Genomic DNA, 25711 nt, shown 5'->3' with positions numbered 1-25711 from the left:
TACAAATGGTTACTGTATTTTTTAACTATATTTCTATAATTACTACTCTGATACAAGCAATGCTACATATAAAACATGATTGAACTAGTTGGTAACTTGACATTCCCCTTAACGTTTTTCCCCGCCAACTACATTTTAATCAAAAGCCTGTAAATACTATAATTAATAATCTGGATATTGTATTTTTCACACTATACATAATGGAATTATGTTATTTCCCCAGTTTATAAACCAGTATGCACCAGTGTTTGGTGAAAATTTTGTTGCTGCTTACGCTTAAAGTCACTTGTGTTTCTTGTCAGACCACCTCTTACGTTCATTTGTTTTATGTGTTATGTTATTTGTTTTATATATATAGTGGCACAGTATCAGCAATGTAAGATTTATCACAAATTTGTTTTAAAGTGTTAGACAAATGTTAGAGAAAACGCTTTTCTACACTCAGAGGGAGTTTTATTTTGCTTTTGCCACAAATTTATTTTTCTTAATACTAAAAGAATAAACACCAATTTCTCTTCCTTCTCAAGCCTAAAATAAACAAATGAAGACTAAAAAAAGAAAAAAAAGGCAGCGCTTACTGTAATACACTATCCAAACCACAAAGACTGTGTGTGGCACGTCTTAATTTACGGAAGACTGGGGAAGCCTATTTTCTTATGTTATTTTCTAATATTTGTAAAAGGTAAATTGACAGGGGATTAAATATTTCTACCTAACCACACTTTGCATGGTACCTTACACAGTAATAAGAGAAACTGTAATTGTCACTAAGAGCCTATAGTCTACATAGTGGTACATGATACTGTGATTTAAAGCTGAAGTATTTCCCCTCCAAATAACAGAGATGAATCTCCTCACAGAAAATTTAAAAAGAAATGGATATTGTGTTAAAGGGGTTTGATAGCTGAAGTTTGCTGACTTTTTAAAATGTCAAACACAGCAGTGTGGTGTAACTCATGAAAACGTTAAGCAGATTTCAGTAGTTACTATGTAATACTGTCCTGCTCTGTAGACATATTATACCCAGAGTAAAAGTTTATCCGCTTTCCTTCCGCCACATCTAAACTGGGGTGGATAGCTGTTTTTATCCATACTCCATAAGCTCCAATCTCAGCAGAAATTTATGGACCTCTTTGGGACTTGCAATTCTCTCTCTTTTTTTTTTTTTTTTATGAACACAATGTCAAGAACTCTAAATTCAGGATTTTGGCCAGGATTGCCTAGATTTTTATAGTCCTTCCCGAGTACACTCTGTCCCAACAGAAGTTCCAGCCAATCAGCTACGCGTTTTAAAAAAAGTTGTCCTTCCTCAACTACAAAACACCATATAGAGCAAGTGGGAGGCATGAGGCTGTGTTCATCCTCTCTCCATACCTCAGCCAACTGTGGCTGATGGGACTGGAGAAGTCAATATCCAACCAGGCACACGGCTGGAAGGAACTGAGGTAATGAGGCTGCTCTGCCCCCTATATAGTCTCACCTGTTAGGATATAGATATTCAGGCCTGTTTGTAAAGGCCTATACTCTAAGAATGTAGGTGTATTCTTATCACTTGGCTAGTTCTAGAGGTATAAAAGAAAGAATCAAAATCACTGTCTGCTGGTGTAAGGGCCTCCTCTCGCCATGACAGTCTGAGGCCCTGTTCTTAGGCTAAGATCTTTGGCTAAGCAGCAGAGGCGGCCATAAGCTGAGAAGCGACCAGTCACCTCCTCACATTCCAAACTAGTCTCATTGAAAGAAGTTGCTATTGGGCTGTTACGATACAATCCCATCCTGATAATGCCTATCACCTCCAGAGAAAGGGAAGTGCAGAGAAGATGTAAAAGGAAACTTAGTTTGAAAGCATCCTGTCTGGCAAGAACTCATTTATCAATAGATAAGATAAAACCAGTCGGAGAACACTTCAATCTCTCTGGTCACTTGATTACAGACCTAAAAGTTGCAATTCTTCAACAAAAAAAACTTCAAAAACAGACTCCAACGAGAGAGTGCTAAATCGGAATTAATCTGCAAACTGGATACAATTAATTTAGGCTTGAATAGAGACTGGGAGTGGATGGGTCATTACACAAAGTAAAACTATTTCCCCATGTTTATTCCCCCCCCCCCAACACCGTTCCTCAGATATTCTTGTTAACTGCTGGAAATGGCCCACCTTGATTATCAGTACAAAATGCTCGCCCCCCCACCCTCCTGCTGGTAATAGCTCTCCTTAAGTGATCACTCTCCTTACTGTTTTCAGAGTAGCAGCCCTGTTAGTCTGTATTCGCAAAAAGAAAAGGAGGACTTGTGGCACCTTAGAGACTAACAAATGTATTTGAGTATAAGCTTCAGTGAGCTACAGCTCAATTCATCAGATGCATTCAGTGGAAAATACAGTGGGGAGATTTATATACACAGCGAACATGAAACAATGGATGTTACCATACACACTAACAAGAGTGATCAGGTAAGGTGTGCTATTACCAGCAGCAGAGCGGGGGGTGAGGGGGGAGCCTTTTGTAGCGATAATCAAGGTGGGCCTTTTCCAGCAGTTGACAAGAACGTCTGAGGAACCGGGGGGGGGGGGGGGGAGAGGAAATAAACATGGGGAAATAGTTTTACTTTGTGTAATGACCCATCCACTCCCAGTCTCTATTCAAGCCTAAATTAATTGTATCCAGTTGGTAAATTAATTCCAATTCAGCAGTCTCTCGCTGGAGTCTGTTTTTGAAGTTTTTTGTTGAAAAATTGCAACTTTTCGGTCTAATCGAGTTGCCAAAGAGATTGAAGTGTTCTCCGACTGGTTTTTGAATGTTATAATTCTTGACGTCTGATTTGTGTCCATTTATTCTTTTACGTAGAGACTGTCTAGTTTGGCCAATGTACATGGCAGAGGGGCATTGCTGGCACACGATGGCATATATCACATTGGTAGATGTGCAGGTGAATGAGATTCTGATAGTGTGGTTGATGATGGTGTCCCTGAATAGATATGTGGACAGAGTTGGCAACGGGCTTTGTTGCAAGGATAGGTTCCTGGGTTAGTGGTTCTGTTGTGTGGTTGCTGGTGAGTATTTGCTTCAGGTTGGAGGGCTGTCTGTAAGCAAGGACTGGCCTGTCTCCCAAGATCTGTAAGAGCGATGGGTCGTCCTTCAGGATAGGTTGTAGATGGGTCATTACACAAAATAAAACTATTTCCCCATGCCACAAGTCCTCCTTTTCTTTTAACATAAATACAAATTCTTAATTATTTCAGTGTTGGATCATTTTAGGCAAAACATCTAAATTAATGTACTTATTCCACATTCCTTAATTGTCTCCGACACCTTCCTAATTACCAAGAGCCCAGCTAGCGAAATCTCCTGTTTCTCCCGATAACTTCAAAGTTATGCACTCAATATATAAACTGCAGCATAGTGAAAACTCGGACAGCACAAAGTAGACTGAATTTAATATCAAAACAAGGCTTCGTGTATGGACTGTTTACTCATTTTGGTTAAATTATCAATTAAAAACTTCCATTTTGGGATTTACCTTAGCTTCTGCACCAAAGTGATAGCTAAACCTTAGGTCCATCTTGGCACCAATCCTCATTTTTATTTTATAGACTCATAGAAGATTAGGATTGGAAGAGACCTCAGGAGGTCATCTATAGTCCAACCCCATGCTCAAGGCAAGACCAACACCAACTAAATCAACAATTTATTGAGCAATACTGTGTTTGGTGCTATACAGTATCCCAAAATGAGGACAGTTCCTGTCCTGACTCATTTGGGATTCTAGCCCCACCCCTGCCCTCCCAGCCCCAGTTCCTCATTTCACAGTTAAGGAAGGAAACCCACAGAAAGGGTAGAGGTACACACTCTGGGAGGTACAAGGAAAAACCCAAACTTCCCCTACTTCTGAGAGATTGATATGAAGTCTTTGTTTACATATGAGACTGACTAGGGATGGGAGAGAAAGATTAACATACCAAATGACTGCAGAGGTTCTATTCTCCATCCAAAGAAAATTAATGCATTTGTGAACTCTAGGCTTGGTTACTGGAACTCAACATACCTCAGTATCAAACCACAAGGCCTGAAAAGGCTTGAACTAGTACAAAATACAGAAGTTCATCAGCTTAAAAACAAAGGTTGCTGTAAACACACATCACTCCACTTCCTGCACTGGCTCTCCACTGAATACAAGAGGTCAGTTCAAGGTCTGTCCTTTTATTCAAAACCTAGCTAACCTGAGATGTTGCCTCTCCCTCCATGACAATGTCTTCCACAAGAGCTGCATTTCACCTAAGTAATTGAATTGCTGACCAAGAGGGGAGCTTTTTGAGTGCAGGAGACCGAGCTGGACCTAGAATCTAGACTATGTAACTTGCTCCAAGAAATAAAACAGGCTACTAATGTCAAACACATTTTAAATACAACTTCGCTTTCCCACAACACGGTCTACTACACACATGTACAGAGTGCCAAACAAACATTATTTCACCTACACACTGAGATAGAAAAGAAAGATCTTGTTTCAGGTTTTAAATATAGTAAATCAGATACTATGTAATGGGGACCAAAGTACCTAGAGAGAGAGAACAAAGCAGCAGTTGTAAACAGCCCATTCAATGAGCACAGAGACAAAGGAAATAAGGGAGACAGTTGGAGACTAGTAGTATCAAAAGTCAGCTTTCTGAGGCCTTGTCTACACTGCCACTTTACAGCGCTGAAACTTTCTCACCCAGGGTTGTGAAAAAACACCCCCTGAGCAATGCAAGTTTCAGTGCTGTAAAGTGACAGCATAGACAGTGCAGTAGCACTGGGAGCTTCTCCCCTCGTGTGGGGTGGGATTATTTTTTTTTTATTATTATTTTTTTTAAAACAGTGCTGGGAGAGCTCTCTCCCAGCCATGGTGCTGCAACTACACAGCCCGGTTAAAATGCTGCCATGCCCTGAGAGACAGGCAGAGTCAGGAGTCAGCTTTTTTGAGGATAGGAACTAGAAGGAAATGAGAGGTTAAGAGGATATCAATTGTGTCTATTTTAGACTCATTAAAATATACAATTATTTTAAACAAAAGCACCACAAAGCTAACAAGCTTTCCCAATCCCCAAAAGGCCCCTCTTTCACCAAGCCTCCCAATCCCTCCAATTAACTGCACTGATCAATCACAAAAAGCTTGGGTTGAGAGTTGTGTAGCACTTCCTGAAAGTCACCAAATCTGGTCTTAGACAGACAAAGGAAGTGAATTCCAAAGCCAAGGAGCCCACTCTGATAATACCTTGCTTGCCAACCCCCTCCCATTGACTCTAGAAGCTGTTTATGCAGAGTACCTCTGATGATTCCCTGTGTGATACCATGGCGTTCCAAACAGACAACTAAGCAGCCAGGATGCAAACCATTTAGGGCTTTACAAATCAAAACCAACGTCTTAAATGTCATCTGGTAACCAGAGAAGCTCAAGAACAATGCATCTGATGAAGTGAGCTGTAGCTCACGAAAGCTTATGCTCTAATAAATTTGTTAGTCTCTAAGGTGCCACAAGTACTCCTTTTCTTTTTTCAAGAACAATGGTTCTCAAACTTTTGTACTGGTGACCCCTTTCACATAGCAAGCCTCTGAGTGCGACCCCTCCCCCCACAAATTAAAAACACTTTTTTATATATTTAACACCATTATATATGCTGGAGGCAAAGCAGGGGTTGGGGTGGAGGCTGACAGCTCGCAACCCCCCCATGTAATAACCTCACGACCCCCTGAGGGGTCCCAACCTCCAGTTTGAGAACCCCTGCTCAAAAAGTTCTGGGATTCCATCTTTTAAGCCTCAGTTGTACTGCTTTCAGAGGCATACATCACAACAACTCAGAAGTGAAAACTAATTGTAATTTGAAAGGGGGGATTTTTGAATGAACTACAAGTATGCTAGAAAGACAAGATGGGTAAAGTAATATCTTTCATTGGACCAACTTCTTCTGCTGAGAGAAAAAAGCTTTCAAGTTACATATCGCTCTTCCTCTGGTCTGAGATAGGTACTCAGTGTCACAATTAAATATAAAGTAGAACAGACAGTTTCACATAAGTAGTTAGCACATATGTTAAAGTGAAGTTAGTCCAATAAAAGATATTACCTTCACTCATCTTCTCTCTAATATCGTGGGACCGATGCAGCTACACCACCACTGCATATAAATACACTGATAATTTTCAAATTACTTGTATAAAAAATAAAACCTTATTCTTATTGGAAGCTCTATGTATTTATGTCACCCTCTTTCCCCCTACATCGAAACACATTTCTCCCATCAAAACATCCAGCCAAGCATATTGGTGCAATTTCCTTTATTTTAGAGAAAAACGTAAAGGCTCCTTCTTTCTCCCCTCTTTCTGGAAGAAGGGAAACAGCTTGCCATTGTAGCCTAAACCGTTTAACCACATATTTCCTTCTTTTTAGATACAACTCTTCTGGTTCCCTTTCAATTTCCAAACCTTGACAAATTTTAATAAATTCCTGTTGCAGAGCAATTATCACCAATCCACCTCTAAATCCAAAGGCATGGCATCTTTTAAAATCTGATATTAGCACTCCAAAATCATTTATTCAGAAGTTGCTGGATTGTAGTAAGGCAGTCAAAGACTACAGTAATTCTGTTAAGACCCCAAGATTCTCCTTTCCTATTACAAAGTTATTTTTACAGTTTATGATTAAAATTAGGCTGAAAAGTGTAGCTGTTATGAACAATACCATCAAAACTTAAGTGAGAATCTATTTTCAAGCTAAAATGGTTTACTCAAAATTTTTCCATTTCCCCCCCTAATGTGGCTTGTAAGGATATCTGAAATTCATTCTGGTTTGTGAAGCTCAGATATTATCGCTATGAGCACAGAAAAGATCGTAAGGCAATAAATTCCATATTCAGTTCAGTGTTTGAATAATGTGCAGAAAACCATCACATGGGACCATACAATGAAAAATGAGATTAAGACGAAATATTAAATAGCCGCCTCATATATAGAGCAGCCTGTCTTGAATGAAGCAGGGATCCTCCGGTGAAGATAGCAGCTGATCATGTCACTAAACACTGTATAGCTATGTATACACACAAAGCAGAATTCAAGTTGCATAGGCAACCATAACCTGCTACTGTATTTTCTAACTTCTGAATGCTTAATTTTGTAATTTAAGTAACAGTCATATGTAATTTTTCATGTTTTTTCAAAAAACATAAAACTCAATCTCTATTATGTGTACCTGTAACAACCCTCCTCTTGTGCATCTGTAGCAGATTTTGAACCCTAAATGTTCAGCACTGCAGCAGCCCCCCAACATGCCAGCTAAAAGATAAGGCAGATTAGCAAGCAGCAAGAGAAAGCGAATATCCTTGGGGACTACTTATTAGAGGATGCTGCCTAACAATCTGAAACAGTGGATTACATATGCAGTATAACAGCCAAGAATAAATATTTGGCAGCCTCAGAGAGAGTGGGGCTAACTGGATGAGACTTGGGTCTACCATGTTAGAGATCTGGGTTCTATTACCAGCTTGTGTATGTAACTTGTGAGGCCTTTCTCAATAATAAGGATTGTGAAGGGCACAGAATTAATTTAATTTAATAGAAGAAACAAGTGCAAAACCCATCATCTTCTGGCTCCCAGCACAGCACATCTTCATCTAAGCCAAAACATATTTTGATGGGAGAAACCACTTCTCTGTACCTACCCAGAAATTCCTGCTCCTTATGTGGACTGCTGAAACTGTGGACTGCTGAAACAAGGAATCAGGGTGGTATTATGCATAGTGTTACTGGAAACTTGAGTGTTTCTGGCAGTAAGCCAAAAACAGTGCCATATGAAACAAAAATTTTCAATGGAAATTTTCAGCAGCTTGTAATGCAGACAACACTGCATAGAACTTCATGAGGCCAGCAAAAGGCACTTTATTGCCCCCTATAACTATCCCTCTGCTACATTTCAAGGTCCTGCTGTAAGACATAAGAACAGCCATACTGCGTCAGACCAAAGGTCCATCTAGCCCAGTACCCTGTCTTCCGACAGTGGCCAATGCTAGGTGCCCCAGAGGGAATGAACAGAACAGTTAATCATCAAGTGATCCATCCCCTGTTGTTTGTTCCCAGCTTCTGGCAAACAAAGGCTAGGGTTACCATCCCTGCCCATCCTGGCTAATAGCCATTGATGGACCTATCCTCCATTAACTTACCTTGTTCTTTTTTGAACCCCGTTATAGTCTTGGCCTTCACAACATCTTCTGGCAAGGAGTTCCACAAGTTGACTGTGCATTGTGTGAAGAAATACTTCCTTTTGTTTGTTTGAAACCTGCTGCCTATTAATTTCATTTGGTGACTCCTAGTTCATGTGTTATGAGAAGGAGTAAACAACACTTGCTTATTTACTTTCTCCACACCAGTCATGATTTTATAGACCTCTATCATATCCCCCCCTTAGTCATCTCTTTTGCAAGCTGAAAAGTCCCAGTTTTATTAATCACTCCTCATATGGAAACTGTTCCATCCCCCTCATCATTTTTGTTGCCCTTTTCTGAACCTTCTCCAATATATCTTTTTTGAGATGGGGTGACCAGAACCGCACACAGTATTCAAGATGTGGACATACCATGGATTTATATAGAGGCAATATGATATTTTCTGTCTTATTAGCTATCCCTTTCTTTAAGATTCCCAACATTCTGTAAGCTTTTCTGACTGCCACTGCACATTAAATAGATGTTTTCAGAGACTCCAAGATCTCTTTCTTGAGTGGTAACAGCTAATTTAGACTCCATCATTTTGTGTGTATAGTTGGAATTATGTTTTCCAATGTGCATTACTTGGCATTTAACAACACTGAATTTTATCTGCCATTTTGTTGTCCAGTCACCCAGTTTTGAGAGATCCTTTTGTAGCTCTATGCAGTCTGCTTAGGTCTTAACTATCTTGAGTAGTTTTGTATCATCTGCAAATTTTGCCACCTCACTGTTTACCCCTTTTTCCAGATCATTTATGAATATGTTGAACAGGACTCGGCCCAGGACAGACCCCTGGGGGACACCACCACTTAACCTCTCCATTCTGAAAACTGACCATTTATTCCTACCCTTTGTTTCCTATCTTTTAACCAGTTACTAATCCATGAGAGGATCTTTTCCCTCTTATCCCATGACAGTTTACTTGGCTTAAGAGCCTTTCGGAGGGACCTTGTCAAAGGCTTTCTGAAAATCTAAGGACACTACATCCAATGGATCCCGCTTGTCCACATACTTATTGACCCCCTCAAAGAATTCTAGTAGATTGGTGAGGCATGATTTCCCTTTACAAAAGCCATATTGACTCTTACCCAACAAATTATGTTTATCTGTGTGTCTGACAATTTTGTTCCTTACTATAGTTTCAACCCGTTTGCCCGGTATTGAAGTCAGGCTTACCAGCCTGTAATTGCCGGGATCACCTCTGGAGCCAGTTTTAAAAATTGGCGTCACATTAGCTATCCTCCAGTCATTTGGTACAGAAGCTGATTTAAATGATAGGTTACAAACTACAGTTAATAGCTTTGCCATTTCACATCTGAGTTCCTTCAGAACTCTTGGGCGAATATCATTTGGTCCTGGTGACTTCTTATTGTTTAGTTTATCAATTTGTTCCAAAACCTCCCCTAATGACACCTGAATCTGGGAGAGTTCCTCAGATCTGTCACCTAAAAAGAATAGCTCAGGTTTGGAAATTTCTCTCACATCATCAACCATGAAGACCGAGGCAAATAATTCATTTAGTTTCTCCACAATGGCCTTATCCTTCTTGAGTGCTCCTTTAGCATCTTGATCATCCAATGGCCCCACTGGTTGTTTAGCAGGCTTCTTGCTTCTGATGTACTTAAAAAATGTTTTGCTATTACTTTGAGTCTTTGGCTAACTGTTCTTCGAATTCTTTTTTGGCCTTCATAATTATATTTTTACATTTCATTTGCCAGAGTTTATGCTCCTTTCTATTTTCCTCACTAGGATTTAACTTCCACTTTTTAAAGGATGCCTTTTTGTCTCTCACAGCTTCTTTTACTTTGTTGTTTAGCCACGGTGGCAATTTTTTGGTTCTCTTACTGTGTTTTTTAATTTGGGGTATACATTTAAATTGAGCCTTTATTATGGTGTCTTTAAAAAGTTTCCATGCAACTTGCAAGAATTTCACTTTTGGCACTGTACCTTTTAGTTTCTGTTTAACTAATTTCCTCAATTTTGTGTAGTCCCCCCTTTCTGAAATTAAATGCTACAGTGTTAGGCTGCTGATGTGTTTTTCCCCAGGGATGTTAAATTTAATTATATTATAGTCACTATGACCAAGCGGTCCACCTATATTCACCTCTCAGCTCAGATCCTGTGCTCCACTTAGGACTAAATCAAGAATTGCCTCTTCTCTTGTGGGTTCCAGGACTAGCTGCTCCAAGAAGCAGTCATTTAAGGGGTCAAGAAACTTTATTTCTACATCCTGTCCTGAGGTGACATGTACCCAGTCAATATGGGGATAGCTGAAATCCTGCATTATTACTGAGTTTTTTTATTTTTATAGCCTCTCTAATCTCCCTGAGCATTTCACAGTCACTACCACCATCCTGGTCAGGTGGTCAGTAATATATATCTACTGCTATATTCTTATTATTAGAGCATGGAATTACTATCCATAGAGATTACATGGTACAGTTCATTTAAGATTTTTACTTAATTTGATTCTATGCTTTCTTTCACATATAGCATCATTCCCCCACCAGCACGACCTGTTCTGTCTTTCCGATATATTTTGTACCCTGGTACTACTGTGTCCCATTGATCATTCTCATTCCACCAAGTTTCCATGATTCCTATTATATCAATATCCTCATTTAATACGAGGCACTCTAGTTCACCCATCTTATTATTTAGACTTCTAGCATTTGTATATAAGCACTTTAAAACCTTGTCACTTTTTAGCTGTCTGCTATTACATGATGTAATTGAATGGGACTATTTAATTTGACTGTTTCTCATCAGATCCTACCCGTATTTTGTCGTCTTCCATTCTCTCCTCTTTAGTAGGACATAGAGACTTCTCCATTAATAGATCCTCCCCTAGGGGATATTTCAGAGTAGCAGCCGTGTTAGTCTGTATTCGCAAAAAGAAAAGGAGTACTTGTGGCACCTTAGAGACTAACAAATTTATTAGAGCATAAGCTTTCGTGAGCTATAGCTCACTTCATCGGATGCATCCGATTTTAGTCTCTAAGGTGCCACAAGTACTCCTTTTCTTTTTTCCCCTAGGGGATGTCTCTGTCCAAGCCATATGCTCCTCCGCACTGGCTGGCTTTCCCCCAACCCTTAGTTTAAAAACTGTTCTATGATCTTTTTAATGTTAAATGCCAGCAATCTGGTTCCATTTTGGTTTAGGTGGAGCCTATCCTTCCTGTATAGGTTCCCCCTTTCCCAAAAGCTTCCCCAGTTCTAATAAATCTAAATCCCGCCTCCCTACACCATCATCTCATCCATGCATTGAGATCCTACAGTTTTTGCCTGTCTAACTGCCCCTGTGCGTGGAACTGGAAGCATTTCAGAAAATGCGACCATGGAGGTTCTGGACTTCAATCTCTTACCTAGTAGCCTAAATTTGGCCTCCAGGACTTCTCTCCTATCCTTCCTATGTCCTTGGTACCTACATGCAGCTTGTTCCTTTGTTGAGGCTTTGATCCCACAAACACACTACAGACAACAAACTTATCCCAAGGGTCATGTAATTGCTCCTCCTTCACCTGGAGAGCTCCCTCACAGAACTCCCCTGTCCGCTGCTCCTGTCTGCTAGCTCCTTGGGTCGCTTAGAGGTGGGCTTTTTAAAGCCCTGGTCTTCCTGAGTAGCCCCGTCACCTAGTTAAGGGTTGATGGGTGCTGAAGGGCTTAGGGATCAAAGCCTGTTTAAGAAGCTCTCAGCCTTGCCTAGCAGGCCACTAGGCTCAGCACACGGTCCCCCAAATAAACAGACCACATGGTATATTTCAGTCAAGCAGCAAGCACGCCACAAACACACTGTGTATTTTAAAAAAAACACTGCACTTTTAAAAAAATTTCTAACAAAATGGAAAATGTTAAGCAACCTAAACATAAAAGTGTTACTATTACTCCCCTCATAATTTACACTGTAAAGTGTTTTTCCTCAAAATTCATGCTCATGCAATCCACTGCCCTATCATGACCAATTCCCCCTCTGAAAGGGCAAGGGACTGATTGTAAAAGATTCAGTACAGTGCATATTGAAGAACTAAAATATGACCAAGTCCCATTGCATTTACTAACTAGACAAGAGGAGAGTTCTGAATTGTTTTGAAAGAAAGAGATAAAGCATCAATTTATTTGTATTCAAGACACTAAACCTAGTTCCCAGTTTCTCATCCTATTTAAGTCCTCTTGTAAATCCTTATCACACAATACCAGGGTGATTTACCAGATGTGATTCAGATGTTATCTGTACACTTTATCCACACATCCTGCAGTTACAAAAAGAAGCGTTGCCTCTCCCTAAAGCAACTGAGCCATTTCCTCCCCCACAGATTGCACACAGTTCTCATCACCCACTGACTAATGAATCAGCACACTAAACAGCAGCCACAGCCACCACTGTGACAAACTTAATCCCCCAGGAAATAACAGTCCCCAGTGAAACAGTATGTCCCCCTCTCTTTTGTTTTCTATCATATTCCAGCACACTGGACCAAGATACATTCTTTTAAAAGACACTCAGCTCTGACTCATTGTCCCAGTCTCATCACATGCATCTCTTCATTCGTAAGTGTTTGGTCAACTGCCTGTTTGCTGGTTGATCACAGTAATTAAATTCCAGTGTTGATCCCACCTGTCTCTGAATCATACCCAACACTAGCTATTTAAAAACAGCAGTCTCTCCAATGGTTTCATTTACTAAACATTGTCTCCTGTGTAAGAAATATTTATAAAATGTTTGCTCCCAGTCAGAGGAATTTCATGAGGGTAAGCCTAACTTTTTATCATCTCATTTACTCAAAACCTGGTTTATGTACAGGGCCCACTAGTTAAAAGGTGCAAACTCTGTTCAAGAGAAGCAAGTAAAATTTTCAGTTAGGAAGTTATGTATCCATCCTTAGCTTTCAATTACCTTACCTCAGAAAATCTAAACTTTTTTATATATGTTTACTTGCATTATCTGCTATTTAACTTCTACTAAAGTCCTCAAATATAACATGTGGCAACATCATTAGAGAGTCACAAAGCTTCTTACTTTACAAGTTGGAGAATATGCTCTGGAGGCCACTTGTGAGGTGAAAACACATTAACACTTTGTATGATAGCATTTATGGCACTAAATGAGGGGATGGGAACTTTCTCCTCCAATATTTTAATAAATTTTAAGATTAACTTGTATATGAAAATGTAAATTAGGAAAAAATGCCCTTTAACTTGTTAAATTTTTATTTTAAAAAGTAGTACTTGCATATCATTAAAAATAAATCCTTTTGGTAAAATAGGATGGGCTACAACAGTAATTGTGACATGCAGATTAATTAGCAAAGTTTAAAACAAGTTTATAGCTTAAGAGCAGTCAACCTAAAACTCCTGCTTCAGATAATACTTTTACATATTGATCATTCACATACATCTGTTCAAAGAAACTAAAGAAAAAATAATCACCCAGTTACAGGTGACACAGAACTAATCAGAATGTCTGTTAGTTTCATTATGCTCTCTGTGCCAACTAGTTTTCTCCAATAAAGAAACAGTACATTAAGGTTATATTAGCAATCACTAAAAGACGCAGGCTTTTACATTGTTACTATAATCAACACACTAAGATCAAGTTCTCATTGGACTCACTTCAAATGGATGATATAAGTCTCCAACAAATTTTTAAACACATTATGAACCAGTAAGGGGCACATGATTTTTTAATCTTAGAGCTAAACACAGTTTATTACTTTTACAAAATAGTTTTTTTTTAAGTAAAACAGATACATTTTAATTTATGAAGATTTGTAGTCAACCCTTAAATCATCATCTGGGAAAGAGTAATTCTGGCTATCAATACTGCAGACTATGGTGATAAGAAAACAAAAATAAAGAACCAAGATGGCACACTGGACTTGTACACAATACACCACGATCCAAATACTGATTTAGATCAAGTGTGACTATGTAATTGACTAGTGACTTATACAATACATCCTGCTCAAGACAGTGCTATTAGTTTTTCCACTATCATTATACCAAGTGAACTCTCAAATTGCTAAATTATGTCAATATGCAAGGTATTTTTTTTTATCTTATTTTATTTGGTATTCCTGGACAAAAGGCTGAAATTAATCTCTCTGACCTCAGATTCTTAGATATATATATTAATTGGTGACATTAATGCAAAGTTTCATATAAATATTGTCATATAAATATTCTAAATTCTGGGTTGCTTACCTAGTTCTTTCTAAACAGAGGTGTTACATCATGGGCACTCTGAATATACATTATATTAACAAGTTCATTCTCTTGAAAGTTGTCTGTTTAAAAAGAAAAAATAATCTATTTTAACTCTCAATCACCTAGAGAAAATTCTTAAAACAAAAAAGTCATCCTTTTGAAAGCTAAATTTAGCCAAATTAGTGACTTAAATTTGGTCTTAAAAACAAATCTCATGAAGATGAAAAGGAAGCTACTCAATGCCTGACAAACTAGGCCCTATCTCCAATGGGTATGACTTTTTTCCCCACCCAGTATATGTCACCATGCTTTGTAGACAAAACTGCAATCATTTTACCATGGGTATTTTCCCCCTTTTTATTGAGCTACAGTAAGCCAATGAGTCTTTTGGTTGTTACTTATTTGAACATCTTCCATGATCTTGTAGTACAGTGCCTCCCACTTGGTTAAATATGATTGCAATTCTACCATTTCCCCCCTTGCAGTAGGTCACCTACACCTCATATCCAAAACACAATATTAATTTTGTAAATCACATTCCACAATTTTTAGAAAGCTAGAGTTCAAAATCAAGGTTTATATTTACTATGTGCCATTAGCCTTGGGAAACTGAGGAAACCCTGAAGAAACATATGGAAGTGAACATTATGGTACGTTAGCATTTAACATTTACATGCTGGACTGTATAGTAGAAATTTTACCATTTTATATAAAATAAGAAAAATTATGTATTTTTAAAAACAGCATTTCATAATTCAGTATTTCAGGGCTAGAAAAAAATCGGACATTTTGAGTTTTGCTGAATTAAAAAAAAGGGATAAAATACTCTTTAAACAACTGAATTGCAAACTTTCCAGAAGTCCTTATGAATTGCTAATAAACTCTAGTGCAGTTTTGCTAAAATTCTGGATGGCCAAGTATTAAAGATATTTGAACCTAGTATTAAATATTTAATCTGTAAATTATTTAGACAGCTCTTTATAATTAAGCAAATCAAAGTGTTATTTAACATTTATAAACTCCGGTGAGTTTTCCCTCTCCCACCACAGAGCAAAGTATCCTTTGCTCATTCTGTTTTTGTACCTTGGAACTTGTTACAGCTAAATTAAGAAACAAATGGTTTCCAAGAATGATATACGGTGAATCAACTCCACCCTCTACATTCTCAGAAAAGTGTGTCATTTAGTTTTAACTTCAGCAATGAGTCTATCACCTGCCATATTCAACACTCAAGAACAAGGAAGGAAAACAGTGCTAATTTTCAGTAGTTTTAGGTGTGTAATGGGAGTCTTCTCACACACAAATGAACAGATTCATAGCTGACCATTTAAATGAATACTGAACTACTTTTGATAATCAGGCTCAAAATGCTAACTCTTCAGAACATTCTGCTGCTAAAATGAATATCGAAAAATGCTGCAATAATTTCTATCCAAGAACGCCAACACTGACTACATCTATATTTTAGCTCTCCAATTTTGGAAGAATTATTGGGCAAACAAATAGTAGCATTCCCTCAGTATAGCCACTCAATATAAAAATATGGATTCAGATTCAGAGTAACTAAGTCTTGTAAAGGGGATATTTATTCCAAATCCTAGAGCATCTTCCAAAAGCATGTTCCATAGCAAAAGCTGATGGATTGTCATTAAGCAGCTTAGCAACATTTAAATGGTGCCTGCTTTAATTACAAACAAAAAAATAATTTTTCAGGACATTGTTTTTAAAAAGTATTTAGCATTTCAATATTAATGGAATGCCATTCATTTTTACTAACACAATTTGTCAGCTTCAGCTAGAAAAACACTTGCTTCGAAGTTCAAAACTATGACAGACAACTTTCAATACTGTAGTATCTGGCTGGTGAATCTTGCCCATATGCTCAGGGTTTAGCTGATCGCCATATTTGGGGTCGAGAAGGAATTTTCCTCTAGGGCAGATTGGAAGAGGCCCTGGAGGTTTTTCGCCTTCCTCTGTAGCATGTGGCACGGGTCATTTGAGGGAGGATTCTCTGCTCCTTGAAGTCTTTAAACCATGATTTGAGGACTTTGATAACTCAGATATAGGTGAGGTTTTTCGTAGGAGAGGGTGGGTGAGATTCTGTGGCCTGCATTGTGCAGGAGGTCAGACTAGATGATCAGAATGGTCCCTTCTGACCTTAGTATCTATGAAGCTATGAAAATACTGCTTTCCATATTGCCAAAGTAAGTCACTGATACATTTAAGTTATGAAACTGTAATAGGGTTCAGAAACGAACTAAATGAGTTGATGGAGCATAGGTCCATCAATGGCTATTAGCCAGGATGGGCAGGGATGGTGTCCCTGGCCACTGTTTGCTAGAAGCTGGGAATGAGCAACAGGGGATGGATCACTTGATGACTGCCTGTTCTGTTCATTCCCTCTGGGGCACCTGGCATTGGCCACTGTCCGAAGACAGGATACTAGGTTAGATGGACCTTTGGTCCAACCCAGTATGGTTGTTCGTGTTCTTATGAGTTTGCGTTTGAGACATAAGGAAATAACAAAAAAACACTTTTCCTGCTACAGTGAATTGCATAGAATTTTCTAATGTAGCTTTTAGAAAAGTGAGAGTCATATTGTATCTTTTGCTACTACAGTGACTAAGTAAACATGATACCTTTTCCAGGATTGTTAAATATTTGATTACAATAAACAAACAATTAGCAGTTTTAATGAACTACACAGTTGGTCTGAAGAGAACTGCTAACAATAACAGAACAGACATGATTAATAAAATTTTCCAGTACTACAGGTTTTATTCCTTGATGAAAAATCATCAGTGCTGTGTTTAGAAGTCAGTGGAGAAAAATTAAAATTTAATTGTACCGAAACTGTATTCTTAAATGAGAGATAGTTACTTCCCCATAATTATTTTCTGAAGAGATACAACCTGATACAGTAGCATTCTGGAATACAGGTACCAACATGCAAACCTGGAGTAATTCCCATAATCAAAAATTCTGAACTGTTGGACTGGGCATGGGGCATACGTTATACTTGACCAAACCCTGAAAAGGCTTTTAAACTTAAACCTTATCCTCTCTACTACGCAAATGGCAGTTTTTGAAAAACTGCAATTCTTTAATTTTAACGAGGCGCAATACATATGTTTTTAAAAGAACAATGCTGTCATTTTGACACAATATTAAAAAGACAAATGCTTCTGCACTTCTATAAAACTAGGCTTGGCAGAATTTGATTTTTATGTTATATAATTTCAATTTCATATAATTTTATTTTATATAATTTCATGTTTATTTTATCTATTAATTTTTCTCAGAAAATTAAGGAGGGTGTCAATGACAGATGTTGAGATTCAAAAACTTAAAAGCTTTATCACCACTAAAACGCAAACTATCAACTTCACAAGTCTAAGTAAATATCCTTAAATCAAACTGCAGTAAGTTCTCACACCGTATTTTTCTTACTTTGCCTATCTGTAAATTCTAATCATCAATGGAAATATTTTTGTTGGTTTCTAAGTGTACGGTGAAATCAGCATTTACGGATAAAAATCCAATATTTCCAAAGTCTAACTATAACTATGCATGCATTTCACTAACAAATCATACTAGCACAATTAAAATTGTGCTGTTTTCTCCCATGTTTAGACACATTATATGCTTTCCAGATGGAAAATTACAAAAAAAAAATCTGTGAGGAAATTTATTTTCAATATTCTGAGATGGTATGAAAATACAGAATTACAAGTACAAAAAGCGCTTCCTCTAATCTAAATGTAGACACAATACATGGTAAAATGTAACCTAAATAGTGGCCGGGGGGGTGAGGGGGAAATTAAATTTACAAATAAATTGCAGCGCTCCCCTTAAAGCATTTATACATGGCAAGGCCACCATGCTTGCCAATTGGAATTCTGCCACACATCTGGGCAGCAGACTAGGGAGGAATAATCAGTGTTCTGCACTACTCTGGAATAAGGTAGTACTCAGGAACAACAGTGCTTTGGCTACTAGGAATAAAATTGACTAGGATGGCATTATGGTAGCTAGCATTTGCTCTCAAGGGTGGGGAGCGGAGGGGAAGAGATAAGGCAGGCAGCTCAGAAACACAGCAAAAAGATATAACAAAGGGATAAACAAGAGATGAAGAATAACTGATGTAAGTGAAACAGGAATTATCCCAAAACTGGTGTTATGTGTTTTTTTCCCCACCAAGAACATGGAGCACCAAGGTTCAAAGGCGAGCGATTACATATTGTTAGTCTGTTAGACTACCATTTCTGAATTGGTGAAGTGAACTCAGAAACACGTAGCAAGAGTGCATCCATTAGAAAGCACCTAATGTTTGAAAGAAAAGCAGCAACTATGGATGCTACTAGGACCGAATGGGGCAAGGAGAGCAACTCACTTCCTCTGCCCCTTTAACCATCATCCAATCCCTCAGCAACTTTTAAACCCCCCTTCTTCTTCCCATGTACAACTCGGTTCCAGAGGGCACGAAGCAATACTATAATAAACCATGCAGCCAGTTCCACCAGGAAAGCAGACAGGAAGAGGAGAGAACCCTTACCTATCCATCCCTACAAAACAGCACAGAAAAACTGATGGCTGGAAAAGCAAGTTCAACTTTTAGACTGCATGTATTAGTTATTTTTCTCCCTCAATCAATTCGTTTTGGTTTATTTAAATTTTATTGCATTCATTTTGACAAACTTGCAATTAATTTTTCACAAATCAGATCATGGGACAATTTCTTTTTTTTAGCTTTTGCGGTTTGCAGATCAAAAAAGGTTGAGAGCCACTGTAATAAATACAATGAAATACTATTATTTTTGGCACCTTAGAGACTAACAAATTTGTTAGTCTCTAAGGTGCCACAAGTACTCCTTTTCTTTTTGCGAATACAGACTAATACGGCTGCTACTCTGAAAACTATTATTTTTGTTAACCTTTGTTAACTAAAATGGTCATATATATGGAAATGCCCCGGCTTCTCAAGGAGATGGGCAAAAGATTTATTCAAGCCTCCCTGTAAACATGCTTCAAACATTTTTATTTGGGAGGGGGGAGGGCGAATGTGTGGTCTATAGCCTTCATATCCATTCAAATCCTTGGCTTTTCTGCTGAGACGTCCAACAAGAGTACCAATTATGGTGATTGTGTCATTTGTAAAACTGCCCTAGAAAATGAGAGAAACTGAAAATTGTTTCACATAGGCCACAGAAACAAATCAATGTAAATGTTATAGTTTAGGCTGAAAAGAGAGAGAGTTAAAAATAACCTGTTTTTCTTATAATTGTTGTACTATTTTACCCCACTTCCAAATCTTATATACTGTTGAATACCTGGTTAAATAAGGAACTTTCTGAAGGAAATTGAGCACATATGGTACACACAGTGCTGTTAAGAATCTAATGTATGAATAGTTATTCAGTAAATAGTATAGTATTAAGACAAACTAATGCAAGTTATTCAATTTTTGTCTTTTGTACTTTTTGTAGCTATTTAGCTTTCATCACCCAATAACATTTTACAGTATCTTCCTTATTCTGCATAGAAGACAATCAGCTTCTAATGAGGAATATTCCCAACAATGACTAGAAATGTTCTTTAGTAAATCAACAAAGTAGTTTTTTTTTTTTTTTTTTTTTTTTTTTACAAAACTGCCTTAGACGCCAAGCTTTTTATACCCCAAATTCCTGAAAAATTTACTCTAGTCAAAATAATAAATTAGATTAATTTCAGTTTTGTATAGACAAGAGATGGTCTGAGGAGAATTTCCCAAAAGTCAGACACAATTAACAAATTTTTTGGGCGGATTGATTTCTTAAACTTACCACTTCCTGACCTCCCCACCAACCACTCAATTCTTGATGTTAAAATAAACTGACACAAACTACACTACCTCAAAAACCTGTTTAAACTAAATGCACTTAATAATTGGGTCTTGAGTTCCAGACAAGTTGAAGATAGATTGAGAATAGGACAAAATGTTTATCCTGATTCTTCCATAAAGGAAGCAAAGGACCTGCCTGTACATAATCTGTTGTATTGTCTGATACCTGTGCCTTTAAGATCAGCCAAAGCAACTGGAAATCCTAGTTTTCTTGTCTACTCTTATCTTCTCTACAAGCCAGGATCTTGGGGAAGCAGAGGAGATATATGGATAGTCTACTTTTAGCCCAAACATCTGAAAATATAATAACCAGTAAACAGGAGATATGATAATCCTTACATTGGCAAACACCTGTGGTTGGTATAATAACCCTGAGTACAAGAAAAGTTATTTTGTTCCTATATATCAAGCACAAAGTATGTTGTGGTAGGCCAATAAGCCAACCTGCTTGAATTTTTAGCTGAATATCTACTAAGCATTTAATTGCTTATATCATGCAAGAGATCTTTATTTACTAAAGGCTGGGCTACACTGAAAAAAAAAAATCCACACCCAATCGATGCAGCTATGCTGACCTAAACTCCGCCATAGACAGCGCTAGGTTGGTGAAAGAATTCTTCCATCAATCTAGCTTCTGTCTCTCGGGGAGGTCGATCAACTACAGAAGGGGTAGGCAAACTTTTTGGCACGAGGGCCACATCGGGGTGCGAAACTGTATGGAGGGCTGGGTAGGGAAGGCTGTGCCTTCCCAAACAGCCTGGCCCCTGCCCCCTATTTAACCCCTCCCACTTCCCACCCCGACTGCCCCCCTCAGAATTCTCCACCCATCCAACCCCACCCTCACTCCTTGTCCTCTGACCACCCCCTCCTGACACCCAGGCCCCTAACTGCCCCCTGGGACCGCATCCCTTATCTAACCCCTCCTGTTCCCCATCCAGTCTGCCCCCAAACCTGTGCCCTATCCAACTGCCCCCTGTTCCCCGTTCCCTGAGCACCCCCCACCCCGAACCTCCACCCCATCCAATCACCCCCTGTCCCCTGACTGCCTCCTGGGACCCTCTGCCCCATATCGGACCGCCCCCCGCTACCCCCCACCTCCTTACCATGCCACTCAGAGCAGCATGTCTGGCAGCCCCGCCGGAGCCAGACATGCTGCCGCACCGCCCAGCATGAGTGTACAGCCCCGCCACCCAGAGCGCTGCCCATGCAACAGTGTGGCTGCAGGGGAGGGGCCAGAGGGTAGCCTCCCCAGCCAGGAGCTAAGGGGCCCGGCAGGACAGTCCCGCGGGCCTGATGCGGCCTACGGGCCATAGTTTGCCCAACTCTGAACTACAGTAATGTGATAAACCCCTCCCTTTCACTGTAGTGAGTGTCTATACTGAAGTGCTACAGCTACAAGCACAGATGAAGCCTTAGAGTTCTTTCCTTTAAAATGATATATCCTCAGAGGTAATCTTTTTACTTTCCACATCAGTGGCATCCCTTTGCTATCAGCTTTGCTAATATTCAATAGCTTTTACCATCAAAGAACATGAAAAGGAAGATTTTTGAAGCAGCCAAACAGTTAGGCATCCAGTTTCCACCAACAGTCGCTGGAAATTGAGTGCCTAAGTCTCCTAGGCTCCTTTAAAAATCCCAACCAAAATAAATGAACATATACCAATTAAAGCTTATCTGGAAAATCAGTCCAGTTCTAAGGCCCAATAATTATCACAGCTACTCATGTATTCCAATACTCAATCGGGATGATAAAATAACTTAAGATGCATTCCAATAATTTACAGAAAAATCATTTTATGTTACCAAGATTTTTAGTAGCAAGTGTCTAGATAACTCATATGTTTGCACAATTCCTTTTAAAAACATGGAGGAATTCTTTTACGTGAATTTCACAAAGAGCTAGACTCAATCAAATCTTTAAGGAGATTAAGCTTTTACTTCTCTCTTGCATTGAAAAAAAATATGAAACCACACAACTGCAACAATTCAGTCTAGTAAACAGAGGCCAAAGTGTGAACAAAGGAGAATCACAAAAAAACCCAAAGATTGGATATTCCCCAAAACCTATGCTGCAAGGACTTCAGAAACTACAGTAATCCATGCAACACTCATAAATCGTATAGCTGGCTCCCCACTATAAAAGTTAACTCATACAATTATTCTATTTTCATTCTCACTTTGACAAATATTAGGAGGTTAGAGGCTAGTATTAGGAAATTTGACATCTTGCCTCTACAGCGTGGATGGCTGAGTTTAGACCTCTAGAAAAAGATGAAACATATAAAATGCTACTGAATAAAGCGACGATTCTGCAACATGTCATAAAAGTTCAAGTTAAGGAAAAAGCAGTTTTACAAATTGCAGACGAAGTACTACAGGGACATAAAAAAGGATTGATAGGAATCATATGAATCTCAGTAAGTATGGAGATGCTAAAAAAGTTGCTAACCTAAAGTTTTTGTTCTGAAAGTGCATCAGGCTGCAATGACGTTAGAGTTATGCATAAGGCGTACGTAAGAGGAAAATCAGGAGGATAAAAATGGATTTAAGAGCAAATAGGTATAAAAACAAATTATTTAAATGCAGGAAGCATTGGAAAAAAAATTGATGGGTCCATAGGATTACCAAAGGTTAAAGAGCAGTTAAGGAAGATAAGGACATGTCCGAGAAACTAACTCATTTTTTGAATCAGTTTACCACAAAGGATGTCAGGGAAATACCTACTACAGACCTGACCTTTTTTGGCAAAAAGGATGAGGTACTATAAGAGACTGAGGTGTCAGAAGAAGAGATGCTGGAACAGACTGATCATTTAAAAAGAAATAAGTCACCAGGCCCAGATATACCACCAAGAGTTTTGAAGGAGCTCAAGCACGAAGCAGCTGAACTGCTAGCAAAAATACGAAACCCCATTAAAAAAAAGCCACCATACCAAAGGATTGAAGGACAGAAAAATATTCTAAAACTATTTTAAAAAGGTACAAGGGGCGATCTGGGGAATTATAGACCAGTAAGCGTCACCTCAGTAAACTGGTTGGAAAGGTAATTAAAAAGTGAACATCAGGACATGACTGAGTCCAACCAGAATGCGTTCAGTGAAGAAAAGTGTGTTTTGTTAATGTCTAAGAATGTTTAATGTGCTAATAAAGTAGTGGATAAAGCAGAACAATTTATACATACTTCCAGCGGGACTCTGAGAAAGTTTCTTCAGCTTCTTGTTAGGGCTAAGTCATCATCTGAGAGGCACGGTCATGCATGAAAAACTCGGTAAGACACAGAAAACAAAATAGGAATAAATGGTCAATTTACATCTTGGCAAAAGGTTAACAGCTGGGTGCCTCAAAGTGCCATACTCCGTCCAGTGTTTAATATATTTATTAATGATGTCAAACACAGCATAAGAGTGATGAATGTCAGAGGGACCTAAACTAGGTGAATGGCAGACAATGGCAATACTAATTAATGCAAAATGGAAGAAGAGATTTCAATTATTCAAACACTTTAAAAGGGTTTAAATTTACTATGTGAACTCAAGAAAAGACACAGGCATCTTGGAGGCTGGCTGTGTGGAGGACCTCTGATCAATGTGCAACTGTCGTCAAAAAAAAGCAAACAAGAAGTACATAAGGAATGAAATGGAGATTAATATGGGGAAAAATATAAAGTTTTATATAACTCAGCGGAACAGCTTCCTCTGGAATATTGGGTGCAATATTTGGTTGCCATACATCAAATACAGTGTTCTAAAATTAGAATAGGTTCAGAGAAGCATGACAAAAATGATTAGGGACATAGAAAAACCTCACATGGACAGAGATGGAAAAGAGTAGGATATTTTTAACTTTACAATAATAAGAGTATTTAAAATAATATCAGGGGCTTTTATTTTCTCTCTCATAATAGAAAAACAAAAGGAACACTCAATGAAATTAAAAGGCAACATTCAAAATTGATAAAAGGAAATACTTTCTCGCAATATAGACCACACTGCCATGGCATGCTGTTGACCTCAAAAACAATGTAAAAGTTGAATCTGTCTCTGAATATTGCATAGACGATAAAAATATCCAGAGTTACAATAGTTAATGCTAGCAAAGGGAATCTGAAAAGAAATAAAACCTGATGTTTAAACCAAATTGTAACTCATAGGGATGAGGATGAGACATTCGTGTGGGCAGATTACCTTACATCTGCCTACTGCTGGGGTTTTTTGAACCTCCCTGTGAAACATCTGTCAGACAGGACCCTGGACTAGGTAGGCCACAAGTCTGATCCGCTGTGCAACTCCTACTCGTCTTTTGAGCTTTTTATTTTTAGAAGATTGTTGAAAGATTTTGTTTTATGATCTTTAGGCTCTAGAAAATTTGCCTCTAGAATGTATATATCCTTGTAGGTACAAAATAACTCAAACTGCACTTATCTGTCTGTGAAAATCTATCCCCCAGAGTCCCAATATCTATTAAGGAATTTGCTATCCTGAAAAAGGCCTCGTATGTCATACTCCTATTCTGTGGATAAAGAACAGGATGCTAATTCATTATCCCTGGACAACAAACTGGTCTCAACTATGGAATTTTTTTAAAAGCTTCCTTAGAAAACTGTTTATCTGGAGAATAAAATTACATGATTAAGGATGTAACTGTTTATAGATGGCAGTAATGCACTTACAAATTCTGAATAAACTATTTCTGGGACATTAGTTGGTTAACCAAACACTCTGAAACAGTAAAGAATTCTAGAATAAAAAGATTCCAGTATTTGTAAGCTTAACTTTATCTACGTTCAGGATCTCAGAGTTACGCCTAGAATAATAATTAAATGACAGCTCCCTCAATAGCCTATATTTTATTCATATAATTAAAAACATGCCTTGCTGGCACAGCTCCAATGATGAACAAACACACATTATGCCGCTGCCTCAAGAGTTAAAGCTTACAAAAAATTGTTGCATGGAGCTACAGAAATCACATCTGAGTGTAGACACAGTTGAATATGTGCAAAAAAAAAAAATCATAATAAAACTCCTTACAAAGTTATATAAAGCGTAAGTGACAGACAACTAAACTACAAAACTATAATGCCATCAGGTGCTTTCTGTTGATATCATAACGCACTTCGACCCTGTTTGCTTCTCTTCTCAACATGCTACGGGAGTAGCTTCACTTTAAAACAAGTCTGTATAGTACAAGCTTGATGTCCCATGTGATTTATAATAACTTTAATCACACGCAGGAATTAATGATTTGTTCAAAGTACAGTACAATATCATTCATGTTTTATTGGATGATCTTCTACTTCTAAATGGCCTTAAATGAAAAAATACGGAAGGAGACTTATTTAGCCAAATATTCTGAAAGTTTACTATAAACTAACATGTAAAAAGCAAGAAGTAGCAA

General features: G+C 38.3%; 1 protein-coding gene across 6 annotated transcripts in view; it reads right to left on the bottom strand.

Moving 5' to 3' along the window:
• The window catches only part of CBFB (core-binding factor subunit beta), a 64502-nt gene that overhangs the window by 24811 nt on the left and 13980 nt on the right, over positions 1 to 25711 (bottom strand). The gene's annotated exons all lie outside the window — the stretch shown is intronic.

Source organism: Dermochelys coriacea, chromosome 12 (genome assembly GCF_009764565.3).
Source record: "Dermochelys coriacea isolate rDerCor1 chromosome 12, rDerCor1.pri.v4, whole genome shotgun sequence".
Classification (NCBI taxonomy): domain Eukaryota; kingdom Metazoa; phylum Chordata; order Testudines; family Dermochelyidae; genus Dermochelys; species Dermochelys coriacea.
This window is presented reverse-complemented; position numbering and strand designations above follow the sequence as displayed.